The sequence below is a fragment of the Lepisosteus platostomus genome, chromosome 13, assembly GCF_059453375.1.
Source record: "Lepisosteus platostomus isolate fLepPlt1 chromosome 13, fLepPlt1.hap1, whole genome shotgun sequence".
Classification (NCBI taxonomy): Eukaryota; Metazoa; Chordata; class Actinopteri; order Semionotiformes; family Lepisosteidae; genus Lepisosteus; species Lepisosteus platostomus.
In genome coordinates, this window is record NC_142623.1 from 4,102,347 (window position 1) to 4,116,271 (window position 13,925).

Sequence of the window (13,925 nt, forward strand, 5' to 3'; positions counted from 1 at the left end):
ATCTGGAAGATAGAGTTACAAGAATCTGAGGAGTGTTTCTCAGTAGCAGGGTTTCTGAATGACAGCAAAATGACTCTCAGCGCATCTGAGCGCGTGTGAGGAGGGGGTGTGACACACTCCTGGGACAAGCATCCAGTATATAAGGCAACAATACCACAACGTTATGCTAGTTGTACTTGAAGAGCAGTTTCTAGAAATGACCCCATTCTTGTTATAATGATTTGGTTCAATAGCACAGAGTTCGCAATTAATCACCTCTGATTAAAGTTTTCACGTTGACCTTACAGTGACCTGCAACATGTTAACAGCCCTGTTAGCTTTCCATGACTTGAACCACAAAGCTTTTATTTTCACCACTAGGTGTTGGAAGGTATTTAGATACTTTTTGAATGAAATGGATCCACACAAATACTTATCAACAGAAATACTTAATTATTCACAAAATAAGGGATCTTTGTCCCCTTTTTTGATTGATCAAATGTTTTTTTTCTTTGCACCTGCAGTACACACTAGTGCAGTCTTAATAAACATTGGTTTATATACACTGTACAGAATGCTGATGAACCACAACACAACACAGGGCTGAATATATGAAGATTGAAAATCCTCAAACCCTCAAATCCCAACCTAGTACAATAAACAATGAAGGATGAACCAGAAGCAACAGGCCGAAGTGCATCTAAAACTAAGAACTGGAGGCACGTCTTTAACCAAAGGGAGGTGGGAGTGTGGAACAAGCTACTCAGCCATGTTATTGAGGCTAATGATCCTTCGATCAATTAGTAGCTAACTATCAAACAGTCTAGACAAGCAGAATGGCCTCATTTATGTCTTGTGTTTCTAACTGTACGGGTTTAACACCAATAAAGGAGACATCGGATTTGTTCAGCCTTTGTTTCATATGGTACATCCTTGCATTAAATTCCATTCTTAGCCTGATTGTACTAAGGGGATTCTAGGCATGTACAGTATTTAATTCAAGATACGAGAAAAACGTTTAAAAAAACATAGCAAGCCTATAAACCACTTAATGTGAATCCATGCATCTATCATGAAAATAGATGGAAAACAGATTATTTTAAACATGAAGAATTTAGTTAAATACATGTTTTAAGCTCATGATTGCCTCTGAACTGATATTTCTCAGCTACTGTCACTTTGGCTGTGCTTGTTTTTTTTTGCTAGTGCGTGAAACAGTGTTCGCAGTGACAGTTGTGTCAGCATGAGAATCTGTTGAGCAGAGGGGCTCTAGGCAAACACTTCACACAAACGTTCTGGATTTACAAATATATAAAACAGGGAGACCCACTTCTTATTAAAGTATATTTTTTAGATTACCTACAGTACATGATACGTGTGTGCTCAATTTAACCAGCCATTTCGATGCGTGCTTTTATAACAGCTAGGGATATTTTCCTCTGTTTTTTTGAAAATGTTCCCCTAGGTTACCAGTTCCTCTTTCAGAGGTTAGCAACAACGTTCCCTTAGGAGATGAGGTACATGTGGGCCTAGTCAATTACCGTATCGTCACCTTTTGTCCCAAAACTGCTTAATCATGACTTGATATTTTGAAAAGATGGATGTATATTTTGTTTTAATATCATAAGAACAAACAGGCAAACAGCAAACCAAAGCAGCGAATGTCTCAAAATACCTTCAGAATTCAGAATGCATTACTCAAGATGCTGGTATTTATGTGGACCATGACAACCATTGTGTTTTGTTCTGTTTTCCTGCTGAATTCTGTTGTTGTTTCTGTTGCTCGTTAACTTACCCACAAGCTTGTCCAAAAAGAAATGTTAGTAAAACAACATCGTACTTGAATGGGGGGAACAAAAGTTCTGTTACACAGAAATCACCATAATTGTATGATACTGCAACAGTAATACAATCAGTCGTACAACCAACATGCCACCCTTTCTCATACAGTTTGAAGTCGTTTCAGGTTTAGTGTGCCAGGGATTATACATGCCGTGGAGAAATATGTACACACAAAATCTTTTTTTTTTTTATGTATGTATGCTTTTGGGTTGGATTTCTCACTGTTACCGTATTTAAATGTATTTTTCCTGTGTTTTAGTTTTTTTCACTTTCAGTTCTCTCGTACAATATCAGAATAAATGGGACAAAAAAAAATCAGGAAGGAAAAAAAGCCCCTGTGAAAAGCCATATAGGCATAACTCAATTAAATTCTTTGAGTAATCAAGCAAAAGGTTATTGTAGCCCAAGTCTAGTACTCAAAACACCTTTTCTAGAATCAAAAAAGCTTGCGAAAAAGGTGGCAGTGACCCATACGTTTCTCATTTTACAGTGTTCTTTTCTTCTTAGGTCATATTTAAAAAAGGGACACCACACAACTGAGTTATGAAGTCAGGTGTAAAACCAGTGATGTAATGAACACAGCCACCATATTACTCTTAAGCCTTACTCACTATGTTACTCAAACAGCTATTCCCTTCAGCCTGACTTTAATCTACTAATCATTACAATTCGGCAGCCTCCATCCACAACAGCCACATCTCGCTGGTGATAACTTTACCTCCTCAGAGGTCAATATGTACAGTATATACTGAAGGCCATACAGCACAAGTGCCTGTAAACTGAGCCCAAGAGGGATGTTGATACCAGTAGGGAGTGAAAATGAATGAGTGCGTGTTTAACAAGATGAACTGAGTAAACCAGTTGTACATTTCCTGAAGCTAGCCAAAAACACACACAGAACTGTGCATTTTTTAATGAGGGTATCCACTTCACGCCAGTTTTCCAAAAATAAGCACATAAAATTGTGGTTTAATCCCATTTTAATTCCAGATGGTAGTTTTATTTAACGACTATGGGCTGTTGAAGCCAGTGATTTTTACTTCAAACTCTTGGTGTTGCAGGTGTTACATTTCAACTCTCCTAAGCAGAGGGCAATGAGACCCCTGACCACATGTGTCCAGCAATCTCTGAAGATACAACAGGCGACAGGAAACAATGTACAGCCTTTCCGCCAGCATAAAACGTCTGAAAAAAAGCTAATTAAATCCATTTTTATTTCAGTCCTCTTCTGAACATCAGATAAAAACACAAACCAAAAACATTTGATGTCAAAAGCTTTTTGTCGCTTTCTCCAGAAACAGGCCTCTGTGAAGACATCAAAACCCGCAGAACTTTTTAGACATTTTCTCTGTCTCTCACTGGAGCTCCTGTCCGTTTCCACGTGAACGCGGTGTTGAAAGCTATTACAGCTTTTCTACTAAAGGCCTACATCCCTTAGAAATGGACACTAGATGGACCATAGAAATGGATGTAAAGTAGAATGTGCAAGACCTGAAGAGAGTGTGTATGAAACCAAGGATCCAGACAGAAACTGCAACACGGTGAATAGTGAGGAAGAAAACGAAGAGGCAACCACTACATCTAATCATGGAAGCAGTCAACAAACCCTGCACATATTTTGGGTTATGTTATGATAAGTTTAACTGGGTACTCAAGTATGAATACAGAAACACTCCATTGATCACTATGAGAACACTGTGTCAAACTACACTGTTAATTTGATCTTGCTATACTAGTCTACTTTGTTTCTGAAGCATTTCCTAGTAAATACAGACAACTATTTGTTTCCTTTATATTTTCCCATTGGAGTTTGTTAACATGTGCTGAAATCTGTCAATGGTATAGCTGCCATTTATTTTTAATTTATTTCCATGAATCTGGCACTGTAATATACTAATCAGGCTTTGAAATGCAAGAGTTATGTTGGTAATGTAGCTAATCATGAATTTAATTTAAGTTGCTTTTCCACATTCCTTTTATCTACTACCTGTTGTGGAGCTCAAGTCATTGTGCTCGCTGCAGTGTTCTGTTTTTTTGTGTTTTTTGCCGTAGTGTTGTCTGCAATCGATTCTGTTTCAGCACAAATGAAAGAGAAGGTGACATTGTTTTATGAGAGTGGAAACGGAGGGAAATAATAGACCACTGATGGACCAAAGACATGCTGGACAGCCACTCAAGGGAGGATGAACAACTGGTCCAAGGAGACTTCCTGTTCAGTGAGAACTTCCTGTTCAGGGAAGACTGCTGGGAAGGTCTTTAATAGTCTCTAGCAGTCCATTGTTAAAGGATGATGACGATAAACCTACAGTATGCATGTATGGAAACCTGGCTTTTCAAAGTAATATGTATAGTTTATTCACACTATATTATGTATATACTTATATACTATACTATATGTATTATTTAATTTATATAGTAATTTAAGAACGGCTACAATTTCAACTACACAAGCAAAATCAAATGAGATTCTAAACATTTTTTCCTCCAGCAAACTTAATTTTGATGTTATCTGCATAATATCTGCACTGTAAATAAAATCCACATAAAGTTTTCTTACTTTAAAATATTGTCATGTACTGTATAATCTACAATGTTATACAATGTTGCTGCATTCTTAAAACATCCACTTTCTGAAAAAGTAAGTAAAGAAAACCGACTTTTAAGCATGTAAACTTCAAAAAAATGTGCAGAATGTTGATCTCAGTATCTGAATATATCAAAAATGTGGCTGAATTCAAGTGACAAATGAAACTTCTTTTTGCACTGTAACTTTTTTCACAGGCTTGATTCTGTCTTCTAACGAGCTTCTGGCAATCTACTCACGTAGCAATCACAAAGTCCTGCAGATACAACCCACACAAACCTACCCCCCCCTTTAATTTGTTAGCAATGGAAATTTTCGAAGCAAAGGTTAGAGTGGGGGTGTGCACCAGTGCGATTTAAAAAAATACACAAGAACGGGAAACTGAGTTGGCCCTCCCTTCAGCCAGAAAACAAATACCAGATTTTAAACAGGCTCGTTTTTGTCTTTAAAATCTTGTTTTGGTCAACACACAATATCAATTTGACTGTACTCCACAAACATGTCTGTCAAGGCCTGTGACAATTGTAGACATTTATTGTTGAGGACCGGGAGAATATGTGGCCTCTTATCACCATTGGCCTGTTTCAAGAGCCATTTTAAGAAAGGAAACCAATGAAAAGGACACCCGTGTAAAAAAAAAAAATGATGAAAGAAAAACGAACACTTCAAAAGCTTCTAAGTAAGGGCCCTGTCTTGAACAACTTCTTTTCAGGAAGAATAATGAAACCCCAGCTATTAATTTGTAAAACTTCTAAGAACCCATCATTTGTAAAGTTTAAATTGACCAATTTGGTATGTTTTGTCTTGTCATGGATATTACACTTTGCAAAAGAAGCGTCAGTTTTTAAGGAACTCTGTGAATTTACTACCTAGTTAAAGCTAAAATATGCAAAAAGAGAAAAACCTAAAATCCTTTTATAAGCATATTAATCCAATGAACTTGCTTAAGTAATTTAGAATCTTATCTCAATTTTGTACAAGGAATTTACAAATCAAAATAACAGAACATTTCTGATTGCATACGAAAGGTTATGAAAGAGAGGATGCCATTCGGCCTATCGTGTCTGTTTCTTGAAAGATGCCAGGGTACCAGCTTCAATAACACAGCTGGGCACCATGTTTCACACTCCCAAACCCTGTGGGTAAAATAACATCTCCCCGTTCTTAGCTTAGAATGCACTTCCCTGTAATTTTCACTTGTGTGTCCTGTTTCACTGTTCATTCTGAAGATGCCCAGTCTTCTGTTGACTTTGTCAATCAATGCCTTTGAGGATTTGTAATTGTGAATAAAGTCCCCTCATGGTCTGTTTTGTTCAAGGTTAAAAAGACTCCTTTCTTTCAGCTTGTCAGAGGCTGAAAATGTTATTGTTCTGAACTTCCTAATGAAACATTTAGTTTACTTTTATATTAGTTTCTCGGCACTGCTTAACAATTACTGAATTGTAATATACTACAGGAAAGTCCTCATAAACAAACACACGCACATATATATAAATGGCATACAAATAGCACTTGTTAAAAAAAATTACAGATACTAGATATCTGCTGTTTCATTTATTTATTTATCTTTCATTAGTGGCAACATGGCAGAAAGGCCACAGAGGGGTTAAACACACAGAGAGGGCCTGTGGGTCTTCGTGTCATCAGAGACTTTGTGAGTTCCAAAGAAATCGAGAATTCACTTCTTCAAAGTGCCAGTAAAAAAGAAAGGTGTAAATGTGAAAAATGACAAATGTCAGAGAAAACTAAACCTTCAGAACAGTCTTTTGTTTGTGTTTTTTTTCTCTTCAATTCTCTTCAGCTGCATGAGTTAATATGTTATCAGTTGCAGCAGTGCGCAAGCAGCTGGTCTCCGTTTACTGGAAAGACAGCAGAAACACGCACGACGTGCTTTCCTTTCTCACAGCTCCTCCATCTGCACCTTGAGACGAAGAGAGCGTCATAGTGCATCTCTGTCTATTTCTCAAACACACACATACACAAGCAGACACACAGATACTCGCGCCGGAAACAAAACCTCAGAGCTTTGTCACGAAAGCTGCGCTGCTACAGTCAGGTGATATGGAATTCAGCTCGGCAGCCTCTGCAAACATTTCGTTCTGTCAAAAAAAGACAGTTCCCCTCTTGTCTGCAAAGAGCGACACTGCATTGTAAGCCACAACAACCACAACCACAAAGCCTCACAGTCTGCATGCACCTGGATGTCTTCATATATATAAATACAAGAGAAAAAAGTATTTGCTTTTTTCTGTTACCCCCAATTTATGAACACGGTTTTCTTTTCTATTGAACATACTCATGCACCGGATTTTACGTTCACAGCTCGCAAGCTAATTTTGAATGGTTCTGCACTGCTGAAATCTTGCAAAGGTGAGCTCTATGTGACCAGTTGTTTCTGCTACAAGAGATTCTCAACTTCTTTCTAGGTCTATTTAAAGAACAGACCGTGGGAAACTACCTCAAACGTGTGGTTAGCAACACTGAGAGGGATGTAGTAAGTGATGCTGTTTTTGTGTCATCAACTGATCATCCCAACTAAATTAAAATGTCTCTACCGTGAAAGCCTAAAGAAAAAGTCCAAAGCCTTATATGACCTTTTTCTTTCCTTGATGGCCTTACATTTCACAGTAGGTAACAAAATAAAGAAATTAATTAAGCACACAACTCTTCTACATTCATTCAAGTTTATTGCTGCTACAGTAGGTCAACAGGCAGCCCCAGATACACTGGCAGAAAGATCACGAGACTTATTCTGAATGCGTTTTCAGGTGTGTTGGTGAAACGTCTTGGTTCTTTTGTGGTGCAGCAAGGAAAGGCAGTCTGGCGGAGTAGAGGCCACTCGAAGGGAATGTATGGTTAAACCTTTTCATCTTTTCAGTTTGAGCCATGCCCTACACAGGAAGTGCACCACATTTGTTTTTTTTTTCTTTTACGGGTAAATACAGTGTAGAATGTGCACAGTTTTGCATCAGGAAGGTTCATTGTGAATGCTAATTTTGCTTTGCTACTGACTTGGCCATGGTGGAAGTCGACTTGAACTGAATGCCTTGATTTGAACGGTCCAGAAAGTCGACGTGAGCACATGCCACAATGGCTGCAGTCCAACACCAAAAGCATCTCTTGTGCACAGGCCTTGTTTGCACTCAAGGTGCACTGTAGGTGTAGGACGAGCCCGGCAGACAACAGCAGCTTCTGTCAGGGCTGTGACCAGCTGATCCCACAAGCTATGCCACACAGTTGCCATGCTCACGACTAGCTGGCTTTGCCATTAGAGACCTGCATCTGCCCTCCATCTAATGCCAGCTGGAGCATGTGGTGTGAGCAAAGATCACGCGTGTGAGCTGCATAAAAAAGAGACTTTAAATGTATTTGATTTATAGTAATAAATTAAACACAGGTCATTAAAAAAAGCTTTCAGGAGGAGGACAATCCTGCACTGGCTCAAGGATATAAATACTGGTAACTAGATTACCTAACCCAGTGTTCATCACACAGACCCCCCCCCCCCCCCTAATCCCACTATTACCACCAATGTGGCAACCTCTAGTTTTCTCAGGGGGGTTTACAACTTTCTTGTCCTATGGCCAGACGGTGGTTCCACAAAGCCAGTGGGTCCAAGCCAAAAAGAAAGGCACGTTCCACGGTCACATTACTGGGGTCATGTCTGATTCTTCTACATTATCTTTGCCCAAGAAAATGGATATCATTTTCACTAAAATAATGTCCCAGAATCATAGGAAGAAAGTTACAAGAAACAGTTTTGAAGCATGTTATGACTGTGGAAAAGCTATTCAGCTTGAGGGCCTGGCTGTGTTGTTGTCGGCACGCTCCATGTTGCCTCTCCTCACAAATTGCTAGATCTACACTCCGCCATCCCGGTTCACAGCATTTTGATCAGACAACGCCAGTTCAGGTTACTCTTCTGTGTTTGCACCGACTATTAAAACGCTTTTCACTTGTAACTCACATTTAAAGTAAACCCATTTGTGGAGTCTCAAGGCAGCCTTTGACACCACCTCCATTTATGTAGCTTTTAGCAAAACCAGAGTTTGTATGCGGTGCCAACACATACACCTTGGACCGGCCTACCGCTAAATCTGCTACGCATTAAAGATGATGTGAAAATCTGCCTCCGGTGGCCTTTATTAAGCACAGCTTTGACAAAGGGAGCACTGTCTCTTTAAATAAAACACAGGCGTGAGCAATATATCAACCGCATGTCCATGCCAGAGCCACAGGAGAGAAGGCTCGGCTAACACAGCAAAGCTCTGGTGGGAATTCAACAAACCTGCGTCTGTCTCCAGCGCTTGAAACAGAGGAGCATGCTCAGAGCCGGAGTGTTTCGGGGCGAGCTGACAAAGAGCGATGAGTTCTGATATTAAAAAGTGGGGAGCTGCCTGAAAAAGAGGATTGTGTTCCTATCGGGGGCTGGGATTGATGCTGTTTTGCCTTCTTATGTGCCGCCTGTTCAAAGAGAGTTTGCAAGAGAGCTGAAAAAGCTCTTCAGCCCTGTCAAAGGCCTATGGAGGTCCATGTCACTGCCACCTCATAAACCTCAGAATGGTAGCGAGTTTGATGTATGGAAGGGAAAGAGCACTCCGAGGAAACTTTAAAAAGTTTGTTTAATCTTGTAATATCTACCATAGACCCTTAGTTAAAGAGTTTGCATTCCCCCGTAAGTATGGGTGCGAGTACTACAAACACGTACTCTCTGCCACACAAACATGCAGTAGTCTATCGTAGTGAAACTTTCTCCTCTGACATTTACAGGACGTTTGAATTTTGAAATGACGGAGAGCTTTCTAAATCTTCAAAAACTCATTTTTACATTTGCCAATGAAGAAGAACAACACTTGCAAACTCCATTCATCTGAACCCATGCACATTTAGTTTAAAAGCTTTAAAAGATCCTAAAATAAAGTTCACTTTGTTATCACCAAAATATTTTCAAAGCTTGTTGAATTCAACTAATTAATCCTGGGGAAGAGTAAGAGAAATTCCAAATGACTCAATGGAGATCGAGTAGGATGTGCGCTTGTCTTTGACTACAGGACAGCATTCTGTTGTTCTGCATTTTCTTTGCTCTGTGCTAACTAGTATGGACTAGTTTTACTTACTTTATTGTCCCTGATGGGAAATTTGCTTTGCAGACAGGTAAAAGACATAATACATTACAAAATACATCTACCACAATGTGAAGCCATTAACAAATAAGAGACATACATGTACAGTATGATGAGAAAGAAAACACAAATAGACAACTAAAAAGCAATGGACTAAAATAAACAATCAATTGTCCAACTAAAGCACGTTAAAAGCTGTAGGAATAAAAGATAACTTAGTTAGTTTGTATTTGAATCTGGCTAGTCTGAATCGATGCCCAGATGGAAGGAGCTCAAATTCACTATGCAAGGGATGGTCATGACAGTCAGCGATTATATTGGCCTTCCGCTCTGACGTACTGCAGTTTTGAATTTACACGTTGCAGTATCAACATAGCTGACCCTCCAATGGGCAGTAGCTGTCTAAGTAGCAAACATTTGTATTGTGAAAGCCCAATGCAACTACAGAGCACTTCGGTCCTCACTGCTTCAACACAGAGTTTCACTAGGCATGAATCTGTTAACATACAAGTGCAATGTACAGATCCCTTCAGTGATATCTGACTAGCACAATTCTTGCAATACTTGTTAAAACAACTTGTAGCCTGCTTTCTTAAGTTACATTTTCAAGAGATGCTAGAGACAGTATTACCATCCACTTACACTAAATAATTGTCATTATCCTTTTTTGGCAACCAAAACGTTTCATAAAGAAAAATAATGAGCTCCGTACCCATAACACAAATGTCCCTTTTGGGATCGGAAATGCACTTCTTTGCATTTAGTTGCAAGTCTGTCAGCTGAACAGATGTAACTAGAAATTATACTGCACGATGCCATTTTACAAGAAAAAGGACACATTCAGTAACTTCCATTCCATCGTGAAACCTTGAGGAAGTGGACTAACTGACTGCTGTGCACACATACCACTGCTTGGTTCATCCATGACTCTTGCACAATCATCAGAAAAAAAGACACTTGTCACTAAAGTGTTGAATAAACACCTTAAATACCCTATTCCAGGTCTGCAATACTTTTTGACTTTAAATGTAACTGAACATTTTGCACAAGAAGATGGAAGTTCTTTTTATAAAAGCAAAGTTAATTATTAAGTTAATGAACATAACATTGTGTTCATTAACACAGACAAAATTATTGTGGAAATGCTGAAGAAACTTTGACTAATATTAGAACTGAATTACCTGGGATACAGCTATGTCAGTTCTTAATTTCCAGTAATTCATTTGTCATGATTACTGCTAAGCACTGAGAATGGAAAGTGTAGGCTACTGTATGATGAGAAAACACGGGCCATTTACATTAGACGAGATTTATATTATTGAAGTAGACCTGTGCTGCCTTGCTGGATTCTGTGCGAGGTATGGTTTTAATTTAGATGTGCTCAATCTCAGTCAAAGCTGTGTCTAACTGGACAAAGGCAACTTCAAAACTTCAGCTTTTGGTTCCTACCAATCAACCCTCTGGGTCAACCAAGGTCTTAATCCCTTTAACACAAGAGAACAGTTTTCTAAATCAAAACATTATCAGTGAGGAAAGGAAAAGAAAGAAGGCTCAATAGGAGAACGGTAACTGGCAAACTTTCAATCAGTTAACAGCTCAACAACAGAAAGAACGAATTAGAAAAAGAAAACTCCGGAAAACCACAAACTGCCCCCACAAAAAAAAAGTTAAAAAAGAAATATAATTTCTCTTTAAATTATTTTTCTGCACAAGCAGACAACCAGTGATCGTAGTCTACAGCAGTTTCCTGCATTTATCTCCCTGATCTCAGACCTACTTGAGTGTAATTAGCCATCTTATTTCCTATAAACCCAGCTGTACGTTAAGACAGATTAGATCTGGCCAATGAGCTTCATATGCTAACTTTTCATTTGTTATTTTAGCTTCTCACAATATCAGATCTTCGTTTGCAGCTTGAGAAAGTTTAATTTTGTCTGACAGTTAGGGCGTTATCTCATGCATAGGTTTATACTCACATATATGCACCCATACGGTTTTGGGAAGGGAGGGGTCTCCTTCTTTTGCAATCCCATTACAAATGACATTATTTGGAAACCATAACCTATTACTTTTACTGCAAGTGAGTGGTGTAAGGGATTATTCTTCTCACTTGCTTTCTTGTGTTCAGTCAAATTTTAAATTAAAATACAGGCCTGTAGCAAGCAGTGCCAGTTCTACGATCCTTTTCACTTCAGTATTGAACAATGAAACAGCTTCTAGGGCAACATGTGAAAACCTGTTTTCTCCCATCAGCTAGCAAAAACTATTTAATGATGGCAACTTCCACACTCAGGCTTCCCAGGCTGGGACACTACTGACCATGTGCTCAGGACGTGGACATAGAACACGCGTGCAATCACAATAAAATACATACACACATATTCATACATGTCCGTGTGCAAAGCGACTCTCAGAAGTCAGGAATAATTACCATTGACATGCATTTCCTAAATATTTCTAAGAATCCACAAACTTCGCATTTTTAAAATTTCAGTTTTTAATTTTGGAAATGATCAAAAATGGCAACTCATTTTGTTTTTCATTCCTTACACAAGCTCAATAAATACAACCCACGATAGGTGCGTTAATGTGAAGCAATGCAGCATCAAATCTATTGTGTGGTTTTACAGGGGAAAATCATACTTCTTTCCAGCATCTTTCTAATAGCATTAATATATCCTGACAACAACTCTAATGTAAAGGCTTGTGATCTGATAATAATTTGGATTTCAGGAGCCCTCTTTAAGTACTTTTAAAAATAAGTCAAAAATATTAACAACTACAAAAAAATATAGATGCTAGCTTGCAATGAACTACATGTGAATAAATGCAATGATACCAAGTGTATCTTGAGCTCACAAACATGTCTGTCACGTATAAAACCATGACTGAACCACAGGAAATCAATGCCGAAAAAATTTCAAAGGCAGGCAATAAACTTTGGACAGGATATTGTCAGCATTACTTTGCACATACAGGTATGCAATCATAAATTAATTCATCCAAATCAGGCTTCAATGTGACAAATATTTTCACAGAAAGTAGTACACCAAAGAAGAAAAAAAAAGAGCTCAAGCTATAAAAATCTGCAAGCATGCTGCATGCAACATTTCCACACAAGAGCTCTGCAGTCTCTGAGGTTTGTACAAGCAGTAGTCTTCATGGTAGACCGTAGTCTGGGCTTGGTTTTGGAGCCTGTGTTGGTGTATTTGAGGTCTTGGGTTTTAAGTGGCTTGGGCATGATTGCTGATAGACTCTGGGGCTGGAAACCAAAGAAGCAGCCTACTCCCACAGAAGCGCCCACCCTTACCCATCAAACAAAAACACGTCTATCAGAGCAAATATTCAGAACTGCACAGCGCGGCTGAACGAAATTCGTAGCAACTTTATATTTTAGGTCAGAATGTACCCGCTAACATAACTGTAAAAATAACGGCATTGATATGTTGTTGTTCTAGTTTTACTTTTAACATGTATGTTTTAGAACAAAAACAAAATAAATTCATATGCTATAAGCTGTCCAGCAAATCATTATAGACTTAAAAAAGCACTGAAAATGCATTTTTAAAAACGTGTTGACAGGTTTTACAAAAATCATATGAGACAGCAGTTATATTAGTGGGTATATACTTGCATGCTCCAAAGTAATCCCAATACATAACATTTATGACGTGATATTATTATTTTTTTCTACCTCTGTACTCTTTTTCTCTTTCTGCATTTTCACTTCATGATTTGACATGTTAGAAATGCTGAAATAAAGTGGTAGTATTAGAATATCCCTCTTTTTATACAGCTGTGGAAAGTAAGAACTGTCTTTAATCCTACTGGAACTATGAACAACAGACTTTTAAAGTGTCAGAATGTGATTCCAACACAATTAACATTGCCCCCATTTCAGGCTTGTAAAATAGAGAGACAGAGGGCTGGGGTATAGGACTGTTCTTTTGTTACCTCACTGATGATCCTTATACCTGAACACAACTGTTAGTCTCAGAACATAAAAATTGAACCATATACTACAAAACTGAAAAAAAAATTAAAAGGAACCCAAAATTTCAAGAATGAGAGAATTTCAAAGGAGGGTAAGGTAAAAATCGGGTAAGATATGGTTGCACAGAATTAGGACTGAGAAAAAGACAGGTTCGTTTAGTTTTCTTGCTAATTTTAATGAGTCAGTTCAGGAAGAAAAAAAAGTTTTTCTCAAGCTTCTCTGTGGTTGTGGGTATCTATGCTCACTCTTGGCTGAGTCACACAACCAAAGATGAAGCAACCAAACGCTTGCTCTCCACTGCTTTTGGTATTCATGACTAAAGTACCAAACACTTTAACTGCTTTGGCTTTTGTGAACTGGAGAGAGGAAAGAAACCACCTCACTGCACAGCACTGAGTCTTCA